This window comes from Grus americana, chromosome 3, assembly GCF_028858705.1.
Source record: "Grus americana isolate bGruAme1 chromosome 3, bGruAme1.mat, whole genome shotgun sequence".
NCBI classification, from domain to species: Eukaryota; Metazoa; Chordata; class Aves; order Gruiformes; family Gruidae; genus Grus; species Grus americana.
In genome coordinates, this window is record NC_072854.1 from 41,301,989 (window position 1) to 41,325,643 (window position 23,655).

Here is a 23,655-nt window from a genome sequence, read left to right on the forward strand (position 1 = left end):
CTGGACTTACAGTGCTCCAATACCACTCCCTAAGCTCCACCACCTCTCAGAGCACACATCGCGCAAGAACGCAGAGGAAATTCATTCAGGAAATTAACTTGGCAATACAAGGAATTCATTTTCTTTTTTTTTTCCTAACACTTGTACAAAGAAGAGATTCTTCAAGTGGTTCCTAAGTCCCAAAGAAAGGCAATGTTGTACCTTTGCAGAACCGATCCACCTGTCCTATGCCTGCATCGGTGCAAGAGTTATCCATGTAATTTCTCTACAAAACTCAAAACATGTAACATCAACCAAAAAGAGCTCCTGCAAAACATTAAGGGAGGGAGAAATTTCATATGGACTCTTCACTTGCTCACATGTCACACACTCTGTACAGAATTCCTTCATCATCTGAGATGTTACTCTGACAAATGATATATGTTACACTCTGATAGATCTAATGGAAGCAAAGGACATTTACGTCACTACAGTCAGGATGGACATTATCTTGTGCTGCTGACTGGAATGATATCATCCATGCTTAATTAGCTTAGATTGCTGTATGTTTAGAAAAGCACTCAAGTGGCAACTTCTACCTCCCTCCCCCAAAGTAACAAAAATTTATAAATATTTTCAGCGCATCACAAGAAAGGCATTATTTCACTGGATTCAGTCCAAGAGTCAATGAGGTTGAAATAAAGATGATTCAACTATTAAGTCAAAAACTTCAGCTGTGTAACTACCCAGAAGGTAACACTAATCTTCCTCCACCTTGGAGGAAAACTAATAAAATCTTAAGTGTTACTGTAAGTTATCTCAACTGGCCAAATACAATCTCTTCTGTGCGTTTTTACTTTTTTGTATAGAAGGAAACACAAGGAACTTAAACTCCCTGATTTCTTACTTTGGGATGGAAAAAGCCCAAGACATCCCCACTAACCCAGTGAAGAATACTATTAGGAAAAAAGTGTGACGTGGGTTTTTCTGGGGTCTTTTTTTTTTTTCTTTTGAGAAAAAGTACCTATTTACTTGTGATAAGTCTTTTCCTGATGGCTCCAACTTGCAAGTGTGAAGAAACCACCTAGAAGTAGAGGGGCCTTTCTTGCCAAACCCTTTGCATGAGCTTGTGCCTGCTCTAACCAACGCAGGGCCAGCGCGGGAAGGTTCAGTGCTGGGGAAATGCAGACCGAGGATCTCCTGTGGCCTCCCTGCTCTGCCCTTCAGGTTTTGGCACAGGGAGGATGGCAGAGTCTTGACCGATCCCGCGGATGCACTCCCTCCCGCTGCTGTTTGCAGGGCATCAAAAGAAAGCCATAAAAGTGACATTTGCCCTAGCAAGCCTTCACCAAGATTTCAAAAGCAAAATGGAATAATACATGGAGCTGTCCTGCTCTCCTGATGATGCACACATACAACTGAAGAGGTAAATATATATACATATATATACACGCACACACACATACTGAATACGCACTGGGTAGTTAGTCACAGTCTGCATGGGATGCAGACTGTGTGAAACAAACACCCCTGGCTACAAGTTTAAAAAAAAAAGGAGAGTTGCAGCTTGCTTATTCCCACTCTTCCAACCAGCAAGGATAGGAGTCTAACCCAAACCCTTCAGAGCTGCGGGGTTTTAAGAGGGCCTCTCCTCTCCCAAGGCAAGTGGCACCAGTGACTAACCACACCGTGGGCAATTTTCCTGTCTCTGCTCTACGCCCGTCTTCACGTCGCTGCAAAGGTCACCGCGTCATATCTGTTACACTGAGGTCTGCCGCCCACCAGCAAACAGGGAAGGAGCTTATTTGGACAGTCTGGCAGGACCTCCTGCGAGCATTTGGGGGTGGGGGGAAACCTTGCACCTTTCCACTTGGGGAGGGCGCTTCAAAAATTATTCCAGTTCTTAAACCGTAAGAAGGGACTGAGATGCTCAAATTGCCTTGAACTGAACGGATCTCAACCTGCACCAGCTTTGCACAGTAAGCTTTGCTCAGCAAAGCCCAGGCCCTAAAGAAGCTGTTCCCTTCTTGACTTCCCCTCCCGGGTGCAGGACAGCGAGCAACAGGAAGCGATATCTCTGTAAGCATGAAACAGTGGGAAAAGGCAACAGATCTTTGTCCGTGCCTCTCCGGAGCACACCTTGTGCTTCCAGCCTTTTCAAGCAGAAGAAACTTGGTGGCCCCATGAAGAGTTTAATCACTTGAAAGCCAGCATCTGTGTTCCCATTGAAAAGGAAGCGCGAGGATCCCTCAGGAGGTAGATTGGGAACCGCCTGCCCCCCGCACACAGGCACAGTCACACACACGCACGTGGGCATCCCTCTCCCTTGCTTTACCATTTTTTCTAATTGTATACACTAACATATTTTTCATTAATTTCTCAGCATTACATCTATTGTATGCTGCGTAACTATCAATGCCAGCATCACCTATAGCATTAGCACAGAGGCATATAATTCACTGAAATAGGACTTCACTCTTCCCCGACTTCTCATAGCCAGTTTTGTTAAATAAATCCATCTGATTTCTTGTTTGACTTGTGTTTACTCAGATCAAACCTTTACCAAAGCTAGAAGCATTTTGTTTCTAAAAAAGATATTCTCATCCTCCCAAATCAAATCTCTACGTCTGGCTGAGACAATGTGATCCAACTTTTACTGTAGTGTGACGCTTCCAAACAAATGAAGTTAAAAAGTCAGTTAAATGCCAACACACAGCTGGAGGGCTCTAGAGGCTTATCTATCACATGGCAAAAATCACTCTTCCTACAGCATTTGTATAAATGATCATAGGATTCTCTGGATGGTTTTGAGCCACCTCAGGCCAGAAAGGTAACTAGGTAACAAAGAAAAGCATGTCAAGTTTTATGAGATGTTTAGCAAGAATGTTTAAATTGGACTATATTGGTTAGTACATTCTGAAATCCTCCCATGTACTCCATGTGGCGTTACCTTGTGTGTGCAACCCAGTTACAAGTCAGGAGAAAGAACCAGCTCAAGAGTTTTTCAGAGATTGGTCTCACCTACACAGCACTGCAGCTGGAAACCTTGCTTGAGCTTTTGATCCACAGTGATTTCCACAGGAGAAATCACTGCATGAAAGGTAAAAGTCAAAGTAGTCAACTAGTAGTGCACAGTCCATCTTTCATCCCTGCTGATAGAGACAACTCAATGAAAAGATGAACATGCTCCCCTCAAATAACCTCCCTGAGGCTACTTTTCTTTACAGTGTGTTCAAGGAGCCACCACCCCCTTTATGGCGTGGTGGGGCATGGCGGGAGAAATGTTACCAACTCTTTGGTATTTCCCCCCAAATTACAAAAGCATCCCAGTTTCAAGAGTTGCTGGGTCGCAATGAGGATGTGTTCAAAGCGCTGTCTGTTCAGCAGCGCAGATGCTAACATTGGCAACGCAAACATTGAAAAAGCATGGGGATATATGCAAAAGTTTCCTTCAGCAAAAAGCAAAGCAAGACCAGGACACAGGGATCCTAAATTAGCCCAGTTCCTGTCTTCCCGATGACTTCCCTCACCATTGGAAAGACTTTGGTTTGGATTTTAGTCAAGTCTGGTTTACAGTGCTCGACTTTGGCTGTCAAAAAAAAAAACCCCAACCCTGCTGGAACGCTGTACTCATTACATAGCCTTGCAAAAATTATTAGCTACGTTACAAGGCATTTCCCTTTGGGGACCAGAAGGGGTGAAGAAAGGGGATGGAGAGTGACAGTTTGTGGTTTCTAATGCAGCAGTAAAAAAATAAATAAGTAAGAGGAATACAGGATATAATGTGTTTACATTTGTCAAAACAAGTTTCCTGGAGACACGGAGGGTTCATGCTGCTGAGCTGTCACTTCTGCTAGAAACTGCTGCCTCATGCTATCGGGAGGTCAGTCACTGACCTACTTTCTGATAGAACTGAATTAATTTGCTGCTTCTGTACACAAACCTTTTTTTTTTTTTAAAGGAATACTCAACAAACCCATAAAAAGCTGCCTTTTATCCAACTTGGAGCTTCAACCAATACTGTGCAAGGCTATTACATACCCTGGCACAGGGCCCACTCTGCTTGGTCTGCTTATTCTTTTGGAAAAACCCGTACAGAATATTTTTAATGAGTTGACGCTGCAAATAACATCTTTCCTCTTTGAACTCTTACATTACACTAATACCAGCAATATAACCCGCTACAGACAACAATAGAGGCTAGCACTCGAATATGCTGTGCTTTGTCTAGGCTGCTCCTGAAACAGATGCCTACCACAACAGGATTAGTTGCCCAAATAGACAGATGCACGGCACAATATATTTATAGGATTAAAACACAAAGTTATTAATAGAAAACAAGATGAGTAGCTGAAACTTATAAACACCTGTTGATCCAATCATCCCCTGTAAAGAACCAGATGACAAACATCTGTGCTCACCAGGAGATGGTAGCACGATAGGAGCACTCAAACTAAAGCAGTTCACTCAGAAAGTGAAGTAGCAGAAGTAGAAGAGCTGCCACCTACTTGCTCTCTTTGCTTAATGTCACTACACAAATCCTTTCACTAAAATAAACCATACTTGAGGGTTTCACAGATCTTCCAAACCCTTGGACCATCAAAATATCAGAAATAAGCTCTTGAAATCATCCTTAGCAATACCATAATTGAAAGCTTGGGTGGACTCATCTTTCCAGGTCTCTCTCAAGTAGCAGCACTGCTGTTCGGAAAGAGAAAAGCAGCGTACGGATCTGTGAAAGCAGGGCTGTTCTGCGTTAAGGCTCTGGACTAACATTTGCAAGATGAGAACCCACCAACTAACACTTGCATCAGATCTCTTCAGCAACTTGGTGTCATACATTCACCTCACTCTTCATCTGCAAAGTGAAGATAAGGATCTTCTCCAAGCGCTTGGCTTGCTTAGTACCAAAACATTGTGGGTGAGACTTGCACTTTCCTTTGCATTTCCCCAGGGTCCAATCTAACAACAGTGGAGGTAATACTAACCACCGTAATACAAAACAGTTATTGGTATCACAACAGATTTACGATCACTCGAGTTCCTGGACTTGATGAAACTCCTGTTGCCTAAGATAACTACGCCAAACCTAACACTTGCAACTGCAAGTGCATTTTTGTCAACCTTTTTAGCTTTCATCTGTGCATATTTACAAGCCCTGAATCTCAAGTTCAAATAAATCCAATAATTCACTCAAACCCACCAGGATTTGAAAACATTAGGGAAGTGTCAAGATGTCATCGAGCTTGTTCTGCAGGAAAGAGTGCTTTATAGTTTCAGAAAGAAATAGACAAGGGAGCTATTTAACGAGACGGTGGCATATTGAAACATGGATAGATAAGTAATTAATAGCTACCTTCTCTAAGTGAAAACTTTTCTGAGTGAAAAATCAGTTTATATGAAAAACTACAAGTCAATTGCTGCCATTTTTGGGTGGATAAGAACTGTCACGCACGTTTGCATCTCCATTACCATGAAGGATTTTACTACTTTAAGCAACTCACAAAGACCTTCACATAAAACAGCATGTGGGAAGCAAGGAACTAACAGAAGGAGACACCAATGAAATGTTGACGTTCGTAACTAGAATTCTAATGAAAAATGTTATCAGGAGTCCATGAAAACAGGAGAGAACTTCTGCCACAAGAAGTCGAAGCTAAGGCAACAGGTTCATTTTAGTCCCTTAGGAGCAAGAGTAATTGCACAGTTCCATAGGTGCTGTCATTACGATACTGAATATTGGCCAAATAACCTTTTTATGTTGGGTTGGTTTTTTTTCTGCTATTAAAAAGGTTCAATATTTGACTAGTAGGTCACCTAATTCAGAACCCTCTTAACCCTGACATGCAGGTTTCTTTACCAAATTTCTATACAGCTTCAGGTGGAACATATGGCACTTTGAAGTAAACAAAACAGGAGAGAGGAAACATAGTCATGCTCCAAGAAATAGGAAGTATAAACCCATTAATTAAGCATTTAATTCTTTTTATCCCTCATGTCTGTCTTCACAGTTTAAAGTCTCTCTCGGCAATCAACCAATTTTGGGATTCACTGCTGTCATGCCAATCGTGGCAGTACTTCAGCTAAGAAGGCACTGTCAAACAAAATGAAGTTTTCCTTCAGTTGGTACAGCACACAGGCTGCCTGGCAAGGGAAGGTGGGGGATAAGGCTTTACCTGCCCTACCTCCCCAGGACTGCAGACCAGTCCTAAGTGGCAAAGGCACCACTGAATCACACTGATGGTTGAGACTACATTCCATAGAAACCATCTCACTCCCTCCTGTACAACATGCAAATAGCACTCAATTGGCTTTGAAACATATTTGAGATTTTTCAATTGTTTTCTTATATTTCCAGCTTTCCTATTTTCTTTTCCAACCTGCACATGCCTCTGACTAAGGCATACTGTGAATATGAAAAAATTTCCCAGCACTTCACTGTTACCGCTCAACCTTTCCCTCGACTCCATGGACACCATTGCGGGTCCTTCACCCAGGGATGCTGCGCACACAGAGCGCGGGGAAGGACAGGGCAGAGGGATTGCCCATTGGGAAGGAGAAAACACGTATCTCTAATTGGTATTTCTGTTTCTAACAGTTTGCTTTCACACTGGTCCTATTGGAATTGGGTTGGCAGACACCAAATAGTAGACTAGGGCTTTTAAGGCTTTGCAATACATAATGATAGTCACCGACACAATGAGCTGTGCATTTCTACCTGCTGACTCAGGCGAAGAAGGCAGTACCGATGTCCTGACTGTAAACTGCATTTACAATGCACATTTGGCTGCCTCACCTGAATCATCCCTGATTATCCATCCCGGTAAGCTCCGGCCCGGCAGCCGACGCTCCCAGCAGCTGGTGGCAGCGGCCATCTGAAACCAGTAAATCAGGCTGCCGGCTCCCCGGGCAGGGGCTGTCACCGTGCGCTCACCCAGCACCGACCTACTCGGCCTCTGGGCATCACTGCAACATAAATGAGGATAAACCAAATGCCAAAGAAGGGCAAATATTCAGTCCTGGAACAAAGGCATGCTTTACAGCAAACACCTTGTGGCCCAGAGCTTAAAATAGAAATTTATGTGACGAAAACTTCACTACGTGAAAGTCTGCATCAAAACCCCAGCAAGCTGCACTGGTTGGCATCTCAATTTCCAACCCTTGTGAAGTCCAAATAGCTCAAATACAAATCTGTAATATCGCTCTCTGAGTAAAAGCTATTTGAAACCTATTTTGGCAGCCACTAAGAGTCGTAACCAGGATGCCAGCTGTATGGTTTCTTGCCTCCTTCTCCCAGCTCCAACTGGCCAGCAGCGGCGAGGGGACACCCGTCTTCTCTGCTAGGGAAGCTCTGACGCCTCCACCTCCCTTCAGACCAAATGTGCTGGGTTCCTGCAACAAGGAGAGCCTGCCTTTGCCGCTCCAAGGACAGATGAAGAACATCACCAATAAAAATCAGAATCTTCAAAGTTTCAAAAGTTCCCTTTCCATAAAACAAGCCTTAGACAGAGAATAACCAATAATGAGCTGCAAAGCTCTTTTTTATAGGCACTTGCTTGAGATGACCCACATAACTCATCCACTTTGCCACTTAACATTTCCAAACTTACAGCAGTATAAAAGCTTTTACAACCATGCATGATCATGTCACTTTTTTTTGCTTTATGTATAAAAGCGCCTAGTATATTTTTTAATTTTTCAGCAAAAATGAATATCACACAAATACATGGACTGTGATATCCATTTAGGAATGCCTGAATATCTAACATTTGCTGATCCTGGTCACTTCTGTGCTCCTCTCTATCTTTGCCACCAGACTCATCTGAAACATCTGTGAGCACGTTTCAGCTTTCCAAACACCAGCCGACCCAGAACTGCGGCTGGAGCACAACACGCCGTTTAGCAGACTCCTTTCCCTGCATCCCCAGGGATGCTCCCATCCCGGTTTCCTACCTGGGAATGCATGACGGGAGGGCAAGATTAAGCCTCATGACCACACAGCACAGGCTACAATGCATTAAACTAAATATAATAAAATAGAAATAAAAATAAAGGTCCGCAATAAGTAAATTCCATTTTTACAACGCACGCTGCAGGAACATATGTATCTGCAGAAGGGATTAGCGTAATACATCTGTGTTAGATGGAAGAAGGAGGAGAGGTCAAGTTGGGAAATTTGGGAAGCAAAAGCAGGAATATCTGACATGAACTCGGCACTGCAGAAAGAGGGGAGGGAATTTTTTTGCACAGCCATGGCAAGGCCTGCAGGGCCAGGAACGCGCAGGGGAAGCGGTGGGGGTGGGAAGGGATGCTGTTCAAATGGCATCGCTGGCAGAGTGCGAGGTCAGTCAAAGGAGGTCATGTCAATCCTGCCTGAATTATCCTACTGGGCAAGAACGATCACCCTCCCGGAAAGAGTGCAATGCACAGCCTCGCTCAACATAAGTGACCCAGGACTCGGGCTATGGAAAAACAAATCCCAGGAAGCAAGGCTGCTCCTGACAAACTGGACAGATAGTGTTCAGCTGCTGAAACACATAACCGGAGTGACATAATATTAGAACATATTTTTATGCTTACTAAGACAACAACAAACCAAAGCCTGAAGCTGTATTTTGGGCACACTAGCTCAAACTATCTTTAGACAGGAAAAGTGTGTGCATACAGATGTTCCAGCAGGCATGGAGAGCAGAGAGCTGGAAAAAGTGCTCGCTCACTTCCGAGCCTTATAAAAAAATGCCTGTTGTAAATAAGGGTGGGAATAAATACACCAGGCAATGCCGAATCGAAACAAAATAAAATAATAATAATAAAAAAAATGGGCAAGAAGCCAATAGTTGGTCAGGGACTGGTGAGGTCTAATGGCTGCATACCTCCCGCCAGCTTCGATTCTCCCACGGGATGTTTTCAGGTGTCACCCCCTCCTGCGGTCCCCCCCCATGTTTAACTCCTCCTGCCAGCTCTTTCATCCAGCTTTCTAACTATCTCACTTTCACTGATGGTCTCTTGGAAGCATGACTGAAGCTATAAATTCACGTCTACACATCTGTAACAAAAATAGTTTTTCTAAAAGCTATTCTTCTTCCCTATCGATGGTGACACAAATGATAAAGAGTCATTGGCAATTCAGGGGTCTCACTGCAGCTTTAAACACCAACCAAGACAGAGCACAATGCTGTCTCACAAGGAAAACAGCAATAATGGGACTATTTTTTTTATATATATATATATATATATATATATATATATATATATGAAGCTGTTATTCTTGGAATCACTTCTATTTGTGAAGAACCGAAAAATACAAGTGGCCTCAAAGCTCTTGTTCCACGGAGCAACTATTATTTTTTGAAGTAAAACATAATTATCACCTCCCTCCAGAAAAAACCTCGTAGTCCATCAGTACAAGGACAGATCTAATTTACCATGATCACTGTTCAGCTGGTAGTAGAAAAATGAGGGCAGCAACCACATGAACTACAATTTAGACCTCCCTTGAAAAAAACCCTATATAAATAGGACACAGAAGATTAGGATGCTGCCATGTTAGGTTATGACTGAGCCTTGCTTTTAGCCAAAAAACCCTAACGTGGTGTGGCAAAGAGCTGAGTTAAACCTCAGGCATAGCGGGCCCTGCATCTGGGGGGCTTTCTGCCACAGGGATGGACACCCCTGCTGCAGCCCACAGAGCTGAGCTCCAGGCACAGCAAGGAGAGCGTCCCCACGTACATCCTGCACAAATCTAGATGTGTTTTTCCTTGCCCCCTGCTCCAGATGTAAGGAAATCCTTGATGCTGCAACCAAATCAAGCATTGCTTGCAAGGGTTCTAGAGGTGACCTGAGCGTACTAATCATAGAATCATAGAATTGTTTTGGTTGGAAAAGACCTTTAAGATCATCAAGTCCAACCATTAACCTAACACTGCCAATTCCACCACTAAACCATGTCCCTAAGCACCACATCTGCATGTCTTTTAAATACCTCCAGGGATGGTGACTCCACCGCTTCCCTGGGCAGCCAGTTCCAATGATTGACAACCCTTTCGGTGAAGAGAGTTTTCCTAATATCCAATCTAAACCTCCCCTGGCACAACTTGAGGCCATTTCCTCTTGTCCTATTGCTTGTTACTTGGGAGAAGAGACCAACACCCACCTGGCTACAACCTCCTGTCAGGTAGCTGTAGAGAGCGATCAAGTCTCCCCTCAGCCTCCTTTTCTCCAGGCTAAACAACCCCAGTTCCCTCAGCCGCTCCCCGTAAGACTTGTGCTCCAGTCCCTTCACCAGCTTTGTTGCTCTTCCTGGGACACACTCCAGCACCTCAGTGTCTTTCTCTAATGGTACAAAAGACCCTGCTCATCTCACCACCTCCAAATCTTTCTTAATCCCAAGCCAACAGCAAAGCAGAAATTCCTAAGCTTGTGCTTTGGGCATGATACAGAAGCAACTGCTGCCGCAAGCAGTGCCTGTACAAGACAACTGTGATTTGCATGGAGACACATCTCCTTTGGGCTCAACTTGATTCGACTTTATGGCAAATAAATTAACTGTGGGCAACCACTGGGTTAATATTGGCACGGCAAATTCCAGGCATGAAGACATGGGAGAAAGAGCACAGCTTTGAGTGATGGAGACAGGCCACCAGCCTGCTGGCGGCAGGGTGACGGGGGAACCAGATAAAGGGAAACAAAAATGCACCAACAGGAGTAAAGAGAGATAACAAAGGGATTGATTTTAAAAACAAAAAGCCAAAGGAGGGAAGCTTGGCAGACAGGGACAGTGCTTGTGGAGGAAGTTCTACATGGTATACTTAAAACAAGGGCAGGGAAGCAGGAGCAGAGTTTAGCACTGGACCTGGAAGGGTCTGGTCCAACCCGGCGAGTGCCTCTGCCTCCAGGAGAGCCCAGGAGCTTCCCATAGCTCCTCTCCTCTCCGTGTACCCAGCAGCACAACAAAGCTCTGCTTGCAATGGGTGTGCAGTGCCACCGCTACCGCAGCGTGACAGCCAGCAGCTTCCCAACACGTTAGGAGGATGCCCGTAATTCTTGAGTTGCCCTGGTTATTTGCCCTGAGTTTTGGTGAAATTTTCATATTTATTAAAGTCACTACTGGTTTTATTGAAATTCACACACACATGGTGCTTAGAGAGAGACACAGGGAAAAATAGATGTTGAATTAAAAGTTCAGCTTCTTTCAACTAAATTTGTTAGTAAGTTCATTATCATTTTTTGACAGATAATCTTTCCATGGTGAATTATTTCCACCAGAAAAATAGGAGACCAACAAATTGCTGGATATAATTTGTGCCTTAAATAATAAAGCAATTAATGGCATTTTAGCAGGAACACATTCTTCTCTCCAGAAATAAAATCCCTATTTCATCTCATCTAAATTGCTTGGTCAGCTTCAAATGAGAGCAATATAAATCTCCTTCCCATACTGCTTCTGTTATCTATGATAAAGGGAAGAGACAGAAGGTAATCCTGTGTTCTGTATTCACTGACACATCATTTTCATGCTACACTACACTGTAATTTATTTCTAATGGGATAAACCTCTTGTAGTCTTCCTGCATTGTTCAGCCACACACATCCTCAGTCGGTACCAAGATTGCAGGACTGAGGTGCAATATCCAGGGACCAGGTTCAGTGGAATTAGGATGTCTGCTGCACATTTCAGTGGTGCTACAGCTGTAAAAATAAACAGCTAGACTGTATAATTAAGGTATGCCTTCATTCCTTCCCACCCACTGCCTCCTGGAAGCAAGGCAGTCAAAGAGTATGACACTTTTCAGTACTTCTTGTAATTGCCAAGTATACTTTTAATTTGGCATCTAATCCGTTTGAGACAATCCAAAAAGACACATGGAGCCAGAAGAGATTAAGGGGCATGGAAGCCAACTGAAACTGAGAAGTCCTCACAGTCTTAGCCATAACAGAGATATCACTTCATATAAAGGAGAATATCTTTAAAGCTCTTCATGCTGTCCTGATCAAGAAGAATGCAAGAAATAAGTAAATCAATGTATGAAAATGAATCTGGGCCTCTGAAGAGCTACATGTATTATTATTGTTTGAAAAGAACATTTTCCATACGATAGAAGAAGAAAAAAACATAAGATTTAGGTTTATAAAAGCTTTCTTCAAATTAAAGAAGTCTGGACTTTGAGGCAAACTGAGGATCCAGTTATTCTTAATGCAATCCTAAAATGGCTAAGTGCAAACAGAAAGCTACCTATGATGTTCCCGCAGAAATTAATATATTTTTAGAAAACATCCACATTTATTTGTAAAACATTTTTCTCTGTTAAAATGTGCAAGACCACCACAGAACACTTAATCTGCTGCCAGTTAATAAACAATATTATCAAGCATCACAACTTAAAGAGACAAGAATCTCAGTACTACTATGCCTTTCACAGCCACCTCTCTACTTCAGCCGATTGCTATACTTATATACAGAGTGCATCTTACAGAGTAAAATATTATCTAATTAGCTGTCTACTACCTATCCAGCTACTTCTATGGCCTTATCACTCCAGCAGTTTACAACAGGATTAATCTCGTCTTATTCAGACGCAAGGTAGAAACTTGCAGCCGAGACAGTCATCTCTCCAGATTTCCTTTACCATCGATGCAAAGTGACAGTCCCTTCCAGGGCACATGTCACACCATTTCAGGTAACCATCTTCGAGGAGGTGAACAAACCCCTTCGCTGCCTACAGAAGGGACTAAGAGCTCCGCTGTGGCCATCTGCACCCGGACAAACCCCTGGTCCAGGGGGGCTGGCAGCAGGAGAGCTGGGTCTGGTCTCCTGGGCCAAGGTCGCTCGCAGCAGCGTTTCAGCAGCTTTGCCATCTCCAGCTGGACTGAGGTCCTCAGTGTGCCCCAAAGCCCCCCCCTGGGTATGGTGGCAACAGCAACAGCAAGTCTGCAGAGAAAGGGCAGAAGAAATCTAACACTGGGCACCGGCAGCAGGGTTGCACCTGCTTTATACTGCTTCTCGCTGCAAATTATGAATCTGCCCTGTTAGCTCTGGTTTACCAACAGTTCACGCTTCAAAAATTTGACAAAATACCCCAAAGGCTAACTCCTGCTGAGCTCCGTCCCTGCTGCCATGACGAATTTGTATTACAACTTGTTCTAGGGACGTATCTGCAACCACTTATGTGAAGGGTCCAAATGACTTGATTCAGCCTAGCTAGGCAGGCAGCGCTGCTCATGTCCGTGTTGGGTCACGGGGGAAGAGAAGCGGTCTCAAGAAGGCTGCCTTCCAGTTTAACAGGGTTTCCAGCTGAGATCCTGCAAGCGAAGCTCCCTGCAGAAACCACTGAGCAGCCTCACCAGGTGCTCCTGTGGCTCTGCGGAGTGCTAGATGGGGAAGCCCTCAGGCATCCAGAGCTGCCCCCGCCCCCGGCAAGCCCCCAGCTCTCACAACTGGCCTCTGCTGAGTCCCAACCTACCTACAGGGTTTGGTGTCAACCTGTATTCTGATGTCTGCTGATTTTGAAGTTTCAAATACAGCAGGTCCTGTGTTCATTTAGGCTCTTCTCGTCCAAAACTCCCACTTAAATGCAATCCAGATGAGCTCCTTGGCGTGGATAGCACACACAGCGGCTGCCCTTGCTGTCTGCAGCCCCATTTAGCAGTCTGTTTTCAAAAGGGAGCAGAATCATTTTAGATAGACTGCCTTTCACTGTGATTGGAAAGGGGCTCCTTGATCACACTCCCAAACTCAGACTGGGGTTTCTGAGCATCCCCAGAGAGGGAGGGCAGCATAACTCACACCACCACCAACGCAGGGAAACGTATGCGCCTTTACTTGGCTGCTTGTGATGCTCATTGGTTCTTGCAGGGAAAATGATGGACTGACTGAGCTCTTGGCAGGCAAACAGATGAGTGTAGTTTGTCATCCAGTAGCTCTAGACACAAAGGACAGCATCACATGAAGCGCTCGGGTCTGTCTGCACCTACTGCCCAGGGTCACCCTGCTGCAGGGGGGCTTCGCTGCACGGAAGACAGCAGGCAGAAAGCAAACCCTCCAAAGTGATGCTCAGTCACGGGCTTCTTGTTTCCAGGAGCCCCAGCTGTCCTACAAGGCTACCGAGAAAGACTGCTCGAGGAAGAACCAAAAGGGCAAAACCTGGCTAGCTGGGAAGGTCGTGGTAAATGGTGATAAATGCCCTTGAGGCATGTGCAAGTAAAATAGCAAGATTAAATCCAGGAGGAAGATGTTGGGATTCTCACTGGCAACAATTCCATGGCAGAAAGCTTGGGTCTGGGTGCTGCAACTGCACAAGCCTGGAAGCTTCTCACCTCCACCTTTTACAACTAGGCTGGATGAGAACTAATAGGAGGTTAGCAGGGAGAGTGCCAGCAGATGATCAAGTAAGCCTCTTCTGCCTTAAAACTCTCTGAAAAATCAGCTTCTCACCCAACAGGCTGATGACATTGCCACTAGGAATAAAAATGATGGCTGTTTGTACCCAAGTGTAGATGTCAAAAGAGGAGCAGCGGGTAGTGCAGGATGTCTACCCAGGCAGATGTCAAAAGAGGAGCAGGTAAGGTGAGGCAGCACAACTGGCCTAGCAAGAGGGGTTCAACCCTGATGCACAAGAAGGTGCAGTGATAAAAGCAGGGAGAATGAATAGCGTCTGGTAACTTTTCTATGAAAGCAGAGTTTGCATAAAGGAACCAGAGTTATAAACAACAACCAACCAAAGTGCTATTTGTACAAATGAAGAAAGGATAAAAAAAGAGCGTGGGATGTTATTTTTGTCCCCACATTCTGCAAAGTCGTCTAAAACTCAGTAACCTAAACATTTTTTTACTGTAGCAACTGCCGTCATCTAAAACACCAAATGAAAAAAACCACAAAACTGTACTAAGGCAAACACGCAAGCACCCATAAACGAGGAAGCTAAGGGCTAGCGTTCACTTCTGAAGATGATCTGTAGCTACAGTTACATCATCTTAGGTCAGTTTTAAATAAAGCTACAAGCAACTTCTTTACTCCCACTACAGTGTGTGAAACACTTGCTGCTTTTTTCCTATTTCCACAGCAGCTTGCTTCACCTACTAGCCCCTGCAGACGGCTGTGAAACCAGAAAAAGAAGTGTATTGTCCACTGTTCCTAATTAAAATCCCATAGCCTTGTGGCCAGAGAGCTCTGGAGAACCAGTGGGGTCGCGTGATTTGCTTCAGGTCAGACAGAAAAAGCACGCCAGACCAGAGATGATGGATCTTTTGGCTCATGTGTGCAATACAGCACTCTGCAGCCGGGGCCAGAAAAGCAGTCACTGGGAAGCTCCGGTTCCTCTCAGTAACCTAACCTTAAATAGTCTAAATTCACAAAGGAGAAAACACCACGTAAGTCCTGCCCCCCCTCAAGTGAACCATGAGTAACTTTTTCCCCCAAAGCCTTCTTGCACCCGCAGATGTTGCTCTGGAAGCCAACGTGGCTCCACCGTCTGTGCCGATCTTTAGCCGCTCTCTGCAGTTTTTCTGTATCATTGAGTGCCAGTAAGCGTTTACAGTCCAAGTAATATCTGGTTTGACCATTTGCGGGTTCCTCCAGCTGCTCAAGAGCCCATCTGCTTGGACAGGCTTGCTGGCTTCACTTTCAGCACATGACCCAAGTTTTGCCATCACTTACCCTGGAGAACTTGGGGGACACACTGGTGACAAAGTGACAGATCTTTGCATTTGTGACAAATTCACTCCGTCTGTTACCTAGTATTTTCCCCAGGTATTTACTTCTAGAGGCATGAGGCGTCTGTGCCTTTGGTGAGTTTCCAACACTCACATCCACATGTTAAAATGGAAATAACATCTGAGTGGAAGACTCCTAGTTTGGTCTTTACATTTGTATTTTCAATGACTAATTTTGTTTAAGTTGGTAAACGCAGCTGTTGCCTTGCCAGTTGGTGACATTTCCTTTTGGACTTCCCCGCTGGTTGGTGTGTTTCTGCCAAGACATGTAAATTGACTCATTCCTTGTATTCCTTTGCCTTTTTATATAATGCTTCAGTTGGCATTTGCTGAAGGTCTCCTGAGATTTGTTTTCCTAAGCAACTATTAGCCCTGCAATACTAGACAGTCTTTACTTAGATGTTTTCTTAATTGTCACTTAAGCACCCCAGGCTCAGGATGCTGGATATAACTGATGTAACACTTCACTAAATTATATCTAGCTGTACTTTTCCTCATGGTGACTTGGCCATGTCAACATCAAGTCAACAGTAACTGTAAAGAGGTGACAGAATGTATGTCTGTTTTACAGCAGTGTTATCCACAGTGAACCACTCACTCAGCTCTCCACTTACTTCAATGGTTCAAGCTTGTCAAGACTTCCCAATTACTATAAATACATACTTGAAAAGAGTGGATTAATCTCCTGAAAAAGGTAACAAAAATACTCTCCCCCCTCCTCAAGAACCCCAAACAAACAAGTGCATTGGGTTGGCAGGTAATCTGCCTCAAACCAGAGAGCAGGAAAGGCTACCCAAAAATCTGGTCATTCCTTTATCTCCTGAATTGAAATGGCTGAGCTGAAGCTATAAGAGGAAAAAACCAGAATCTCTCTTTTATTTTTTCATTTTTCATGACTGTACCACAGAACAACTCTTCAACTGTTGCAATCACTTGCATCACCTTTCTAGGATACTTTAACTGGAATCCAATTTCTCCATCAGTCAGATTATTATTTTTTTTCATATTCCTGTAGTTCTTGAAGGACTCAGCAACTACTAATTCAATCATTTTTCAGCAATGAAAAATTGCAGCTTCTACTTGCAGCTTCTCCAAATTTTTTTAGTGAGTTTTTCACATCTGCCTTTGTGCTGTGAGACAGCATCTCTAATTTGGCATTTTCGGTTCCTTTGGCAAAGTCATAGTACTCCTCCCATCAGCATTCAAATGTCCAGTGTTGGCTTTGATATTTCCATCCTTGGAAAGCCCACTATTTGGGCTTGCTTAGCTGAAAACCAGTTACATTTTTAGAAACCTATGCCTTGTTCACTTGGTAGCAAAACCAAAAGAAACACCTTTTATTAATTCTCCTGTGGAGGTTTTTTCTTTTTGGTCCTGTCACAAAAAATAACAATCACTTCTACTGCATGTGGAGATCTGCTGAAGACATGCGCTGTGTTTGCCTCAAATAAACTCAGACCACAGTAATTCCACCAACTGCTCTGGGGACATCTTTACGTTATGCCCACGCAACACCAAGAGCCTTGAGAGCAGGCAGAGCTCTGCCAGGCCCTGCGTTATTGCTTTGAAGACAGAAGATGATGCTTGGCCGTAGATTCCTCCATTCTGTCACTGTCCCTAACCCTGAGAAGGCAGCCTCCCCGTTAGTAAGCAGATGTCAGGCTGAGGAATTTGGTCCAAATCTGCTGACAGCTCTTATCTCATCATAGTAGTTGTCTGCTGGTAACACTGTGTAATTGTCATTTCATGTACTGTGTTTGAAATCTAGTTCAGAGCAATCGACCGCTAATTGGTTCCCAGTCTATAAGCTATTTTTTCTGCCGTGGAAGTCATAATTAATGCTACTCCCTCTGAGTTATAATCATCTTGCTTCATGAATATATTATAGCTTTGTTTTCATTCTTAGATTGCTCTTCATCAATTCCTGGTCACAGACATTTTGCTTACTCAAAGGATTTTATTTAATGTATTCGTCCATCTCTTTCACCTGCACCTCTTTGTTGTTGCAGCCTTTCTTCCAGTGTTCCAGAAACCTACTTTCAGTGATTTGGGTTTTTTTCCCAAAACCTTCCCTGGAGAACTTCTCAGAGGCTTGCCTGGCTCATGGTTTTCACCAAAGCAGGTCATATCATAGAATCACAGAATCATAGAATGGTTTGGGTTGGAAGGGACCTTAAAGATCATCTAGTTGCAACCCCCCTGCCATGGGCTGGGACATCCTCCACTAGACCAGGTTGCCCAAAGCCCCATCCAACCTGGTCTTAAACACTTCCAGGGATGGGGCATCCACAACCTCTCTGGGCAACCTGTTCCAGAGCCTCACCACCCTCACAGTAAAGAATTTCTTCCTAATATCTAATCTAAACCTGCCTTCCTTCAGCTTAAGGTCATGACCCCTTGTCATGTCACTACATGCCCTTGTAAACAATCCCTCTCCAGATTTCTTGGAGACCCTCTTCAGGTACTGAAAGGCTCCTTGGAGCCTTCTCTTCTCCAGGCTGAACAACCCCAACTCTCTCAGCCTGTCCTCACAGGAGAGGTGTTCCAGCTCTCTGGTCATCTTTGTGGCCCTCCTCTGGACTCACTCCAACCGATCCATGTCCTTTTTATGTTGGGGGCCCCAGAGCTGGATGCAGTACTCCAGGTGAGGTCTCAGGAGAGCACAGTAGATGGGGAGAATCACCTCCCTCAACCTGCTGGTCACACTTCTTTTGATGCAGCCCAGGATATGGTTGCTTTCCGGGCTGTGAGCACACACTGCCGCCTCATGTTGACCCTCGCATCCACCAACACCCCAAGTTCTTCTCCTCAGGGCTGGTGTCAATCCATTCTCCACCCAGCCTGTCGTTGTGCTTAGGACCACGTGCAGGACCTTGTACTTGGCCTTGCTGAACTTCATGGGGTTCACATGGGCCCACCTCTCAAGCCTGTCAAGGTCCCTCTTGATGGCATCCATTCCCTCCAGCATGTTGACCACTCCACGCAACTTAGTGTCGTCAGTAAACTTGCTGAGGGTGCACTCCATCCCACTGTCCATGTTGCCGACAAAGGTGTTAAGCAGTGCCGGTCCCAATACTAACCCATGAGGAACGCCACTCATCACTGTTCTCCACTTGGACATTGAGCCATTGACCGCAACTCTTCAGTGCGACTATCCAACTAATTCCTTATCCACTGAGTCCATCTGTCAAATCCTCATCTCTCCAATTTAAAGACAAGGATGTTGTGCTGGACAGTGTCAAATGCTATGCACAAGTCCAGGTAGATGACATCAGTTGCTCTGCCCTTACCCACCAACATGGTAACCTCGTATCATTTCACCCAAGACAGAATGTGTTACTTACCTGGCAGGTGCTTTGCTGGAACAGCTACCTCGCCATTTTCCTCTATTTTGCCTCTTTTTCCAAGGACAGATTTTTGCCTATAGCTGAACCACCAACACAATTATTGCTTTTCATCTCAACCATGTCGTTTGGCCAGTTCAGTTTGGGTCATGAGACTCTACAATCTCGCCCTCAGTGAGTTCAGTTGCAACCTTGTTTTGGTCGTTGAGTTAGGTGGTACCCATGCACCGCCAACCGCTAAGGGAACACAGCAGTTTTCCTGTCACCTACATTCTACTTGATAAGGATGCTGCAAGATGAAAAGATTGCAGAGTATTCACATTTTACAGTAACAGCAGCCATTTCAATACCTGGCTTAAAAAAGAAACCACATCTTATATCTCAGAAGCAGCTGCGTTCTGTCTCCAGAGCTGCTGTGAATTGTTCATACCTTCTGCAGCACGACATTTTGCATGCCTCCCTCCCTCGTACCCAGCACACTAATACGTTAGAAGTTATCACCACCCGAATCTTACGCAGGGTCACGTTAGGACTCCCTAAATACAGTGAAACACAGAAACTTAACACCTACCAGAGCTGGGAGAAAAAAATTTAGAAAATTTTTTTTTTGGCTACTGAACTAGCTCATATTCTTCTATACTTATGGTGCTATTTGGTTCAGCAGATGGAGAATGAAAAGGAAGGTCCTTTTTGCCAACAATTTATACTACCTCATGTGAGAGATGTTATCTACACTCGGGCCCCACGTGACAAAGTCATTCTGGTCTTGACAGTAAGTAAACTGTAAGGGAACAGCAGACTTTGCACTTGGATGGGCCAAGCCACAGACCTGAAATATTAACATTCAAAAGTCAAGGTTCAAGAGAGAGCCAAAATGGACCAGCAGTGTTGAAAAAAACAGTAGCTCAACATTGCAAAAAAGCTCAGTCCTTCAGGGAGACAGGCTCGACAGAGGGGGGAACTTTAACCCAGAGAACCAGTACCTGGGACTTGCTTATTTACTTTTTCAGAGTAAAATTGTGGGGGATACCTATTAACCAAACAAGAGATGTAGAAGCCAGACCAAATCAGGATGGTATGAGCTGCTCCATCAATCTGCAGAATGGTCAGTGGATTAGGTCAGCGCACTATCTATCTGCACTGGTGGTGTCATCCTTGGCACCAGCCAGGTTAGTGAATGGGATGGGGAGAGGGGAGAAGGGCAAAACAGAGTTCAGGGTTAAAAGAGAATCTTCTGGTTAAAAAAATCAGACAAAAAATGCTATCATCCAAGATATTCAGAAATCAGTATCAGCCTTTTAATCTTGCCAAATCAAGACGGAAGACACAAACATAGAAGACAAAGAAGAGACGTTCAGAAGAACATAAAAACCAGAGACGACTTAACAATATTCACAGATAACCAGCTCTCAAGTAGTATAAATATAGACTGAGCAAGTGTAACCAATGTACAGTTTGCCTTAAAAAAGCCAAACCACCCTCATTTCACCTCGTGTTGGTAACACACAGTAACAAGCAAACAGCCATGTAAAGTCTAAAGCAAACAAGGGACTCAAACCTTTTTGTATAACCCTGAGCAACTTAATTGTGCCTCAGCTTACGCACATGTAAAAGCTGTGTATGCTGCAATAGGTGTCTATAAGATGGGTTTAATTACACTCCGGTGATTAAAGTACTGTTCAGGTAATTCTGCCATTTGTGGTTATCTGATACATCATTTCTCCCTAGAAAACACAGCTTTGTTCCAAAGTACAAAAAGCATAAAAAAGTGCCCTCTGTTTCTGAAACTGAAAGAGACTCTTGAATCCACTTGTTCAAATACAGACTTTAAAATGCCATAAGCAATGCCCCAAGACTTTCTGAAACGTGGACCATCACGCTGCGGAGTTACTCTCTGTTGAGAAAGAATGATCAGCGAGCAGATACAGGACACACCTGGTACCTGTCTGCACCAACTCCCCACCAAGTCTCCACGAGAAAACTTACAATGTACTTTTTTTTCTAGTGAAGAGCAGGTGTCCAAGTAAATACAGGTGCCACAAAAATCTGTAGCTATCAGGTCTCAGATGAAGAAAAGAGGAAGTTGAAGGAAGACTGAAATAACTATTTCAGATTTGCAAGAGAACAGCTAGCTTCTCGTGCCCCAAGCAATTACAATATCGCTTCTTTTGCTTTGATTATGAATTTTAATTTTGTGATACCTATCTTTCTTTGCTTGGCCTCATAATGGCTAGACAACAAATCTGTGCATGACTGTGCTGCAGTTTCATTTTTACCTCTCTACAATTAGCCCTCTTTGACGGAGCACGTTTTAATATTATCTGTACTTCCAGATAAGCCGGGCTGCTGCTGCAATGCTCCATCAAGATCGGGTTTATTGTCAGCTTTTGATCTTACTGCTTGTGAAAAAGCAGTAAGGGTGGACATGGAAAGGCAAGAACCGAAGCGCCAGCCCAAACAAGAATGGGCTGTTCCCAAAAGCCAGCGCTTGAGATACTTGGGAAGCCTGGAGAGCATACAGGGTCACCTCCTCTTTAACTCCTCCACTTTTGTCAGTCTCTTGCTTTGCATTTTAGCTCCTGTTGAACAGACAGAAGAAGAAATACTTGGGGGATGAATGCCAAGGAAAGACTTCCTCGCAGAACATTTTTGTTTCGTTCTTCATTAGAGGGTGGGCGACAGCCGTACGTACCAACGTGGGTGAGCACGTGGGGGGTTTCATGGAAGACAGAGCACCAACGTTCATTCCCAGGAGGCTGAGTCTCACTTACGTGACACCCACGTTCACACTGCAATCACAACTGCACCAGCTACAATCTTGTTGGAGCCTCTACTCGCAGGATGCTGGTTAAAGATACCCTAATTCCCAACCCCATCTCCCATTATCCTAAGTCCTGTGACAGCAGACTCAAAACTCAGGATCCTTTATGGTAACAGAAAGATTGACCAACAGCTTTACCACTAATATCATCTGCCAAGGACATACTTTTCATTATCTGTTTTTAAATATATATTAGCCTGATTACTTATTCCTTACCAACTACATAAAACAACACTAAAGACCAGCAATACAGGAGCTTTTATTGTTTGCAACTTGCTTATAGGGCTCAAATCTAAGGGACAGCATCGTTGCATCGAGAAATGTCACATCAAGGTTTCCAGTAGCTTCAACATTTCCCATTTCATTAAATAAAAAAGGGGCTGGAGAAAGGAGGACACCGTGTTTCTGCTCCACTTATCTGACGAATGCAAGAAACTGTGTATAGAAGAGATCATCTGACACAACCTCTGAATCTTGCGGAAATGCACAAACAAAGCAAGATCAACCGGGGTAAGTAAAATTTGTTTCCACGATTTAGGCAAAAGGTTTAAAAAACCTAAAGTTTCTTGATACCTTGGCTGAGTGCTTCCAAATAATGAGTATGTGCATGCAAGAAAACTCACCAGTAAATAGCAGGTTTCAGAATTCAACGCCTTTCTATCTACACCACTTCAGTCTTTCAACAGATTAACTCCATATGACAACTTAGCTACAAGTCTCAGCCTGGAAGCACTTCCCTCCCTCCTCCACCGAAATCATAGTCAGAAATGCTCTGAAGGAGATTAGGGAGATGATTTTGCAAAGCACAAAGCACTGACCTAAATGTGTTCCCATGTAAGTAGGTGGAGGTTCTAAATTTGACTGAAACAGCAACATTCAGTCCAGCCCTTTGTGTTTTTCAAGATCTGCATAAGCTTTTAAAGCCTCTCGTTTCGTTTAAAACAGGTTTCACCATCTCTAGAAATGTTTTCTGCTCTTAGCCTATTTTGCTCTAAACATACTGACAAATTGCACATACACATATTTTGCTGAATCTAGAGAAATGAAAGGTTTTGTGTTTCACCTGCTAGCTCTGAAACAGCACCAGTTGCAAGCAATACTCTGGCTTGTGCCAGCATTTGGTAGCGGTGCTCCAGCATACAGGAAGGACGGCTGCTTCACCAAACAACGTGCTCTGTAAGCTTTTACGCTAGGCAAGGAGATCCCAAAATACAGGCCAGCCACACTTCTTGTTTTCATCCATGCAACACTGTTAAATCAATGGGATTTGCATGGATTAGCGAAGGACAAAATTAGTCTATTTTAGTAACAGTAAAATGACATTAAGATCATAACCCATCTCACACTCCCAAGACTAATTACTTTCCAACTCAAGGTATCGGAAGACTCTTTCTGCCTAACAGAGTCATGTCAGATGAAAATAAAACAGGTTGGGTTTTTTTTTTCTTTTCTCTCTTTTAGACATGATATATTTTAAAACTGAAAGAATTAATCACTTCATTTACTTTAAGGAGTGAAAAACAAGCACAGGCTGCTATGCCACTTGGTTAGAAAAACCAGACTCCAGAGGCTGCTGCCAGCTCACTAAGCCCTGAGCTATGACATCACAGCTGGCCATGACGTAATTCCTTTCGGAAGATGGAGCTCTCTTATAAACCAGTGAGGTTGGTGTTCCCCCTGCAACTGCTCCTGAGACTCTTACACATGAATAACAGCACCTGTATGGGAACATTCAGATAAAATGTCACCAAGGTTTTGAAATGATAACCAGAAAACGCGCTGTGGTATTAGTTCTGCTAAATG

General features: G+C 44.0%; 1 protein-coding gene across 10 annotated transcripts in view; it reads right to left on the minus strand.

The window, feature by feature from the left end:
• BACH2 (BTB domain and CNC homolog 2) overlaps nt 1–23,655 on the minus strand; it is a 198,460-nt gene that overhangs the window by 111,993 nt on the left and 62,812 nt on the right. Inside the window, exon 1 of one of the 10 annotated variants that reach the window (XM_054820175.1) lies at nt 22,916–22,990. The exons of the other annotated variants lie outside the window; for them this stretch is intronic. The gene's annotated coding sequence lies outside the window, so the exon portion shown is untranslated. Of the gene's footprint in view, nt 1–22,915; nt 22,991–23,655 lie in introns of those variants that run through there. 10 annotated transcript variants of the gene reach the window in all.